The sequence below is a fragment of the Pinus tabuliformis genome, chromosome 9, assembly GCF_031772625.1.
Source record: "Pinus tabuliformis cultivar Carrire ecotype Pingquan chromosome 9, CPIR1, whole genome shotgun sequence".
NCBI classification, from domain to species: Eukaryota; Viridiplantae; Streptophyta; class Pinopsida; order Pinales; family Pinaceae; genus Pinus; species Pinus tabuliformis.
Genome location: NC_142307.1, coordinates 210,768,049 through 210,776,445, shown reverse-complemented (window position 1 = coordinate 210,776,445; position 8,397 = coordinate 210,768,049).

The window sequence follows — 8,397 nt, the reverse complement described above, 5'->3', positions numbered from 1 at the left end:
GGTAGAATGTGACACAATAGCTACAATAGGTAGAAGCTTCCCTAAAAACATTTGAGAGGGACTTCCCAGAGCTCTAGGAGCCTAATCCACAACCTATCCTAAGCTCCTATTATAAATTCATTGAAGGAGGGAGAATTATTCCCCCAAAAATTGCAATCCCACTTTTTTTTGAGCTAGAATAAGAAAGAGGAAGAACCCACAGATGGATGAAAATTTCTAATTCTAAGAAGGTGGAATATGTTGGCCTCATGGAAGAAAAGGTCCTTGAAATGGGCAAAGAATTAAGTGAGCTCAGAGAGAGGGAGTCCACAATGAGGGAGAAGCTACAGGCAAAAAATACGTGGCTGAGGGAGAAGCTACAGGAAAAGGAAACTCAATTGGCCATAATGGCAAGCCTCTCCATGGAGGCATTACATTCTCGACAACCATCCAAGTCTTATGCACTCTTTCTCAAAGAGCAGTGGTTGCAATTACAAATCAAGACCTTAACACAATATGGGTCTATGCCATTTTAAGATTACAAACAATTCATTGAATTTTGCAACCAAGTTAGCATAGAAGATAGAGAGAAATTGGTTGAGTTCTACATTCATAACCTCACCTTGACTCATATGAATATTTGGGATCCCAATGAAAAATTGGGGGATACATAGTTGATGGCCCTAGCATCCTAGATGACTCATGAGGAGGCAAGAGCTCAGGAAGTAAATAGAGTTATGAAAAAGGAAGAAAAGGAAGCACTATATATTAGGGCAGAGCAAATAATCCCAATGAATATCATTAGAAATCAGAGCATCATCTCCAATGATGCTGACCTAGCACCCAAATACCTTGCAACCCAAGAACAAGACATCTCACATTTTGAAGACACATTTAGGTTGTTAGGGATAGAAAGCTAGCAAGCCTGCTAGTGGAGATGGAATTTCTTACCCCACAATCTCCATATCAGGGAATATCACTCTCCTGAAAGTCTAAGGAATGCATTGGAGAGGACACCTCTTTACAAAAGAATCATGCAAAGATTAAAAATCAATTGGATTGGACTCGAGCTCAATCCACCCTTGCTGGTAGGCTTATAGGAAGGAAGAAATGAAGTTGAAGAGAAGAAGGAGTAAACAAATATAGAAAATAATACAGGCTTCTATCCCCAAGAAGGCACACCATCTAAGGAGCCTTGGGATGTCAAGGAGGCCACCAGGGCCATGAAGGAAATGGACATAGATGACTAAGTTGCTCAGAAGGCGAGCAACAATTTTAGCACAAGGGTGATCATGAGGCTCATCAATAGGTACATCACAAGGGCCATAATACCATCCTCCAGCTTTAGAACTATCTCCTTCTCACATTTGTTATATTATGCTTAGTGAGAGGGCTAAAATATGATTTTCTATTTCATGTGGCTTAATATGGTTTAAATGCAAGAAATGGACCATTTTTTAGATGATTTCAATCCAGGAGCTCAAAATAGACAGAAGGGAGAGATTATAGGAGGTTTTCCACCTCCTTAACTCCCTCAATCAACAAGAATCACGACACTCTCTCTCATCAGCTCGAGGCCATTGGTAGCCATGCAGGACGATGTCATTGGGAGCCAAGCAAGTGCAGCTAAAGAATATAAAGATCCACCATTCTCATGTTTTGGGATACAAATATTCCTATTTTCTGGGGATTTGTTAGTAGCTACCCTCTTTCATAAATAAACATGCCAAAGAGCTCATTAGGATTCGAACTTTGTTTTCATCTAGGAATCTATTGAGCTTGAGTACTTGATATTGTTGTTTTTGAATGGTTATGTTGTGTATTTGACATTGCTGCAATGATAATGAGAACTTTCTTATTGATTAATCATTGAGCTTGTTCCAGAGGGTTGAGGCTCTTGGTTTTGGGCCCAACCCCAGTGGCTTAGGTCCCTCTTATTGGTATTTGTTTTATATTATAATGCTTATTAGTTTTCTTCATTTAATTAGAGAATAACCCATCAAAAATATTGTGATTGCAACCTCTATCTCATCTCTCTCATGGGGGCATGAATGGAAGAAACTACGATCATAGTCCAAAAATTCTATGTTTATGATTTCTTGGAAGAAGGTCCATATTAGTCATCTTGGTTTGCATGTGTTATTGTAGCTTAGGATTTGATTTATTGACTAGATCATATTTTTTTGCAATATATTAGATGGTATTTAAATTCAACTCATCTTTTCCACTATTAGTTATTTTATTTTGTCAATGATAAAAGACTATGTGCATGTGATGTTGTAGGCTTTATTAGATCTGCGGGTAAGGGGGCTTTCACCATCTCCATTATATTTTTCACCCTCTTTGATGAATCCCAATTTTTTTTCTTTATCTCATTCCCTTAGGTCACCATGAATAGCTCTCCTAGTTCAAAACAAGCCTTCCTAAGGTGTTGAGCTTGGCTGGGGGTGTTTCCCACCTTTAATCCATCTACCACAACCTCCATCCACCTTATCATCCCTTGAAATCATCATTCCTACCTCCTAAGCCTTCTCGGCCACCTTCCTATAGAATTACAATCCTTCATGTGGTAGTCTCCTATAGCATGCATGTAGCAACATGTTTTACCATTTTTTTGACTTCTGATGCAAGTTGGAATTAGTTTAGAAGTAGTTTGACCCCCAAATATGACTCCATGCTCATGTGTAGCACCTAGGCCATTCCAACCATCCTTTTCCTTCACTACAAAATAGAATAGAATTAGTTTCTTTATCATAGATTTGGCATAAATAGAAGATTGATTTATAAGCAAGTTTGTGCTAGATAGATGATGCATGAAATCTTGAGATATGATTTGCAAGTGGATTTGGTAGCTAGATGGTTTATTACAAGATAGTGTAGCTCCCTTTCTGCAAGTAGTGTAGCTCTTGTCTTTCCATGAATTTATCCACTAGCATTTACAAGTTAATAACATATACAAGTTGAGGTTTAAAAATATTTTTCCTTTTTGTCATTAGAGCTAGCTTCTGAATTTCACATTGATTAGTTAGTTTCCCTCTAATTCATTAGAAAGAATGGTCTTGGATCACTATTGATAAAATTTCCTAGTTGAGGGTGGCATGAGTAGAATCCCATATACTATTTATATAGCACTGTCAACTCAAAGTTTGTACGAACCCCGGGTTGATAAATAGAGTTAATGAGCCCTTGGGAGTTGCAAAACTCTTGGTGCAATACCAGGTCTCACCAATTGCAACGATAGGGACTAATTCAGATCAACCATGAGTAGGAGAATAGAACTAATGGGTCATATGGCAGCAAGTCTCATGGTGAGTACAAGATGGATGGAGAGGACACGATCAAAGATGGTAGGTCCTTGGATACTTCGAATAGGAGGGGTGATAGACACAACTACTATTCTAGTTATGGTTTTGAAAGGTATTATGATCATCATCTCTATCATCCTTACAGGAGGAGTGACAAGAGATATTTTCCAGATGAGTTTAAGAAATAAAATCCACCCACATTTGATGGAGAGATGAATAAATTAGAGGATGCATAGGCATTCTTGCTTGGTATGAGGAAGTTCTTCAAATTGCATGATTATTCAGAGAACATGAAAGAAAAGATAACCACTTTCAACCTTAAAGGGAAAGCATATATCTGTTTCAAGAATGTGAAGAATGTTAGAGGTATTCATGAGGATGAATTGACTTGGAATGAGTTTGAGAGGCACTTCAAGAAGAAGTATTTGTTGGAAAGGTACTATGATGACATAGCTAAGGAGTTTTATGTGTTGGAGATGGGTTCCATGACAGATGATGAGTATACTAGCAGGTTCTTAGAGCTATTGAGATATGTGCCTTAACTCAAGGAGGAGAAGGCCAAGGTTCAAAGATTCATTAGTGGACTTCCAGTAGTGTACAAATATTGGATTGAGTTCAATGAGCATAAATTGTTGGAGGAGGCCATCTGAAAGATGAAACATTTTTATGAGTAGTCGAAGTCCAAAGTTGAGCATAAGAGTGACTTGAATGGAAATGAAAATGTTTAAGGAAAATGGCCACCATAGAGGGGAAGACCTCAAGATGGAGGCGAGAAAGAAAATGTAGACCCTTATAGGAAGTTCAATACAATTGAGAAGGGACATGGAGAGCAAGATACTAGAGGCGATGGTAGATCATTGTTGTAGTGTTGGATATGTGGCAAGGATCATTGTAAGAGCGATTATCTACAGTATCATGGTGGAAGACCCCCAGATCTATAGTGCTCAAGAGGTGGATACAATTGGGGATGTTGGTCATAGCATTCCTCAGATTTATGCAGTTGTGGACACAGGAGGGAAGATCATCAAGCATGTGTCATTGAGATGGATGGTAAGCTTTGTGATTAATTTGTTTCTATTTTGATTAATCTTGGATCTATTTATAGTTATATTAATCTTGACCTGGTGGATAAGTGTGGTTTGAGAAAATAAGTGCATGCATAATCTTGGTTGGTAGAGTTGGCTACAGGTACAAAGAAGACAGTTCACCATTGGGTAAGAGCTCGTGCTTTTGATTAAAAGGTATGTATACTGCAACAAATTTGAATGTACTACCATTGGGATCATATAACATGCTTTTGTGTATGGATTGGTTGTACCTTCATAGGACCAAAGTGGATTGCTTCAACAAGGCCATTGAGTGCTTGGATGAGAATGGGGAAAAGAGAATTTTGCAGGGAAAGAAGAAGCCTACATCAGCGAGGATGGTTACCACTATGAAAGCTAAGCTTAGTTGCAAAAAATATTGGGTGATGTTTGCAGTACATATATCTAGTGACAAGGGTAAAGATGTCGAGGATGAAGAAATCTTGAAGAGGTACCCTGTATTGCAAAAGTATCAATATGTGTTTCCAGTAGAGATTCCAGAGTTACCTCCTCACAACGAAGTAGATTTCTCCACTGAGTTGGTGCCTGGGGCTGCACCAGCATCGAAGGAACCTTACATGATGATTACCCCAGAGCTAGTAGAGTTTTAATTGTAGTTAAAGGAGATGCTTGACAAGGGATATATTAGGCCAAGTGTATCACCTTAGGGTGCACCAATGTTGTTCGTAAAGAAGAAGGATGGTACCCTTAGATTGTGCATTGATTATAGGTAGCTAAACAAGGTAATAATCAATAACAAGTACACATTGCCAAGGATTGATGATTTGTTTGATCAGTTGAAGGGAGAAGCAATGTTCTCTAAGATCAACTTGAGATCAGGATACCATAAAGTACTCATCAAGGAAAACAATATGTAGAAGACTACGTTCAGGACTAGGTATGGGCATTATGAGTTTGTTGTAGTTTGATTTGGTTTGACTAATTCTCCAGATACATTTATGTGTTTGATGAATAGTATGTTGCGTCCTTGTCTGGAAAAGTTTGTTATTATGTTCATAGATGACATCTTAATATACTCCAAGAATGAAGAATAACATGTCGAGCATTTAGCATCAGTGTTGAGATTTCTAAGAGAGCATCATTTGTATGCCAATATTAGAAAGTGAAACTTCTTTCAGACAAAGGTGCATTACTTGGGACATGTTTTTTCCAAGGAAGGCATAACAATAGATCTAGAAATGATAAGGGCCATCATGGAGTGGGCTGCTCCTAAGAATGTGGATGAGGTGAGATCATTCATGGGATTGGAAGGTTACTTCAAGAGGTTCATCACAAACTTCTCACACATTTCATATCCTATGAAATCCTTGTAGAGGAAAGGTAAGAAATTCGAATAGACAGAAGAGTGTGAAACTAGTTTTCAGTAGTTGAAGCAGTTGTTGACCATTACTCCAGCCATTAAGATTGCAGATCTCGATAAAGATTTTGTACTGTGTATAGATGCATGTAAAGAGGACTTGGTGGAGTCCTTATGGAGAAGGGACAGGTGGTGTCCTATGATTCTAGGAAGTGTCCTATGATATTTAGTTGGTAGTTATTATTCATGCCTTGAAGATGTGTATGCATTATCTTCTTGGTCGGAGATTTATATTGATGCGTGATCATAATGGGTTGAGATATTTGTTTGATCAACCGAATTTAAATTCTAGGAAAGATAGATGGTTGGATACCCTTAGTGAGTTTGACTTTGAGATCATATACATTAAAGGAAACGAGAACCAGGTTGTATATGCTCTTAGGAGTAAGGTACAGTTCAATCATATAGTAGTTATGAGGTCTTATGGGAGAGAGTTATAGGATAGGATCTTGGAGGAAAGGGAGTGGAATGACAGATATATAGGTATTACACACAAGTCACAATAGAGTACAGGTATAGGTACATGTACATATATAGGTATAGGTGATCAAGATGCAGACTATCATCACACAACAAATTGTTTGGTGAGATTCAAGGACAGGATCTATGTGTTGAATTTCAGTGAGCTCAATAATCTTATCTTAAGGGAGTTTCACGTCAATCCATACTAAGCTCACCCAAGATATCATAAGACATTGATGGTGGTGAAAAAATTCTACTATTGGCCGAATATAATGAAGGAAGTGGCATAGTTAGTAATCCATATGTTTGGATTGTTACTACAGTAGGTAGAGGCATAGTGTAAGCATCCAGGTTGTCTGCTACAGCCTATTACGATTCCATAATGTAAATGGGAGGCCATTTCTATGGATTTTATTATAGGTCTTTCGAGGACAGTGATACATCATGATTCTGTTATGGTCATGATCGACAGGTTGAGCAAGGTAGCTAACTTCATGCCAGTGAAGACTACATATTACGCTAGTGAGGTGGAAAAGTTTTTTATCAGGGAGATCATGAGATTACATGGTGTTTTGAAGAAGATTGAGTCAGATAGGGATGAAAAGTTTACTTCCAAATTTCGGAAGTAGTTATTTGTAGGTTTGGGTAAAGAGTTGGCCTTCAGTACAACTTATCATCCACATATAGCTGGAAAGATAGAGAGGGTCAACAGGATACTGGAGGATATGTTGAGGATGCACATGATGCAGCAATAGAGAAAATGGGAGGAGTATCTTTCATTGGTTGAGTTCGCATACAAAAATGGTTATCATGAGTGATTGAGGATGAGTACTTTCTAAGAAACTATATGGGCAGAGTTCTAATACTCCCATCAGCTAGAGAGATCCAGTGAAAAGGGTACTTATTGGATCGGATATGTTGGTAGACATGGAACTGGAAATGCAAGTTATAAAGAAGAATATGAAGGCAGCAAAGGATATATAAAAGAGTTATGTAGATCAACAGATGGAATTCAAGGAGTTTCAGGTTGGGGATCATGTGTATTTTACGCATCAAGCCCAAGAAGATCTCTTTAAGTATTGGATCATGTGCCAAGTTGGCACCATGGTATTGCGGGACTTTTGATATCCTTGAGAGGATTATACCAGTGGCTTATCGACTTTCACTTCCTCCAACAATGAAATTCAATGATTTTTTCTTTCACTATCAATCTTATCATTAGCTATTAAGGGTGATTATAGTATTTCCCCAGAACACATACATTAAATTTTGTACCCTAAGGGTTTAGTTCTTTTGCATCTCACCACTCTTTCAATAGGGAACCATACTCCCTATGTATTTTACTATTAATTTCTAACTACTTATATCTAATTCATATACCCAATTTCATGGCCACAACAATTGAACCCTAGGGGGTGATTGTATCCACTAACTGACCATAACATAGTAGGCTAATTATATGTTATTTGGTAGTAATGTCTACCCTTATCACATGGTCTTCTACTTATATGATATTTGGAAATAAGGTCCTCCCTCACACTGTCATGTTTACCTTCTTCGTTTACTTGGGAACCTCACTAAACCTTACTCAAAACAAACTTAATGTGGTCCTATCTGTTCATGCCCAGTTGTACCTAGGGCGACTAGAATGGAGCCACATCCCTTGGGGCCATGTGGTCTTACCCTCCACCACGTACCAGGGTTTCCGTGGTTGATTAAACACTGGGTGAAAAGACCTCAAGGGCAGTGATCACCTGAGAATATATCGACGGCTCACAATGCAACTTCAAACCCTAAGTGAATGAAGCCCTTATACCTTCCCTCATTTTCTTTGTCACATGGTGTAACTTTGTATTTCCATACAATTTTCATGATTGACCGTGCTTGAGTTGTTTCTTTGTGGTCGAGGTATTGCTCCTCAGTGTCAAAATCCTTAGACGGACAAATTAAGAATTAATGGTGGGTTTCCATGGTGAACACCCTAGTGGCATTGGGGTTCTTGTGCGTCCTTCTTAGCTTGATTCTTGGCACTTGCGACATTTCAAGGTTTTACGACCTTCCAATGGAGTGTGGCCCTTCACCCTTACATGTTGTGGGGTGAGTTAATTTGACAATCGACAACTCAAAATTTTTCCTATGAATTTCATTTTAATATTAAATGCTAACCAAGCTTGATAGGCATTGTAGG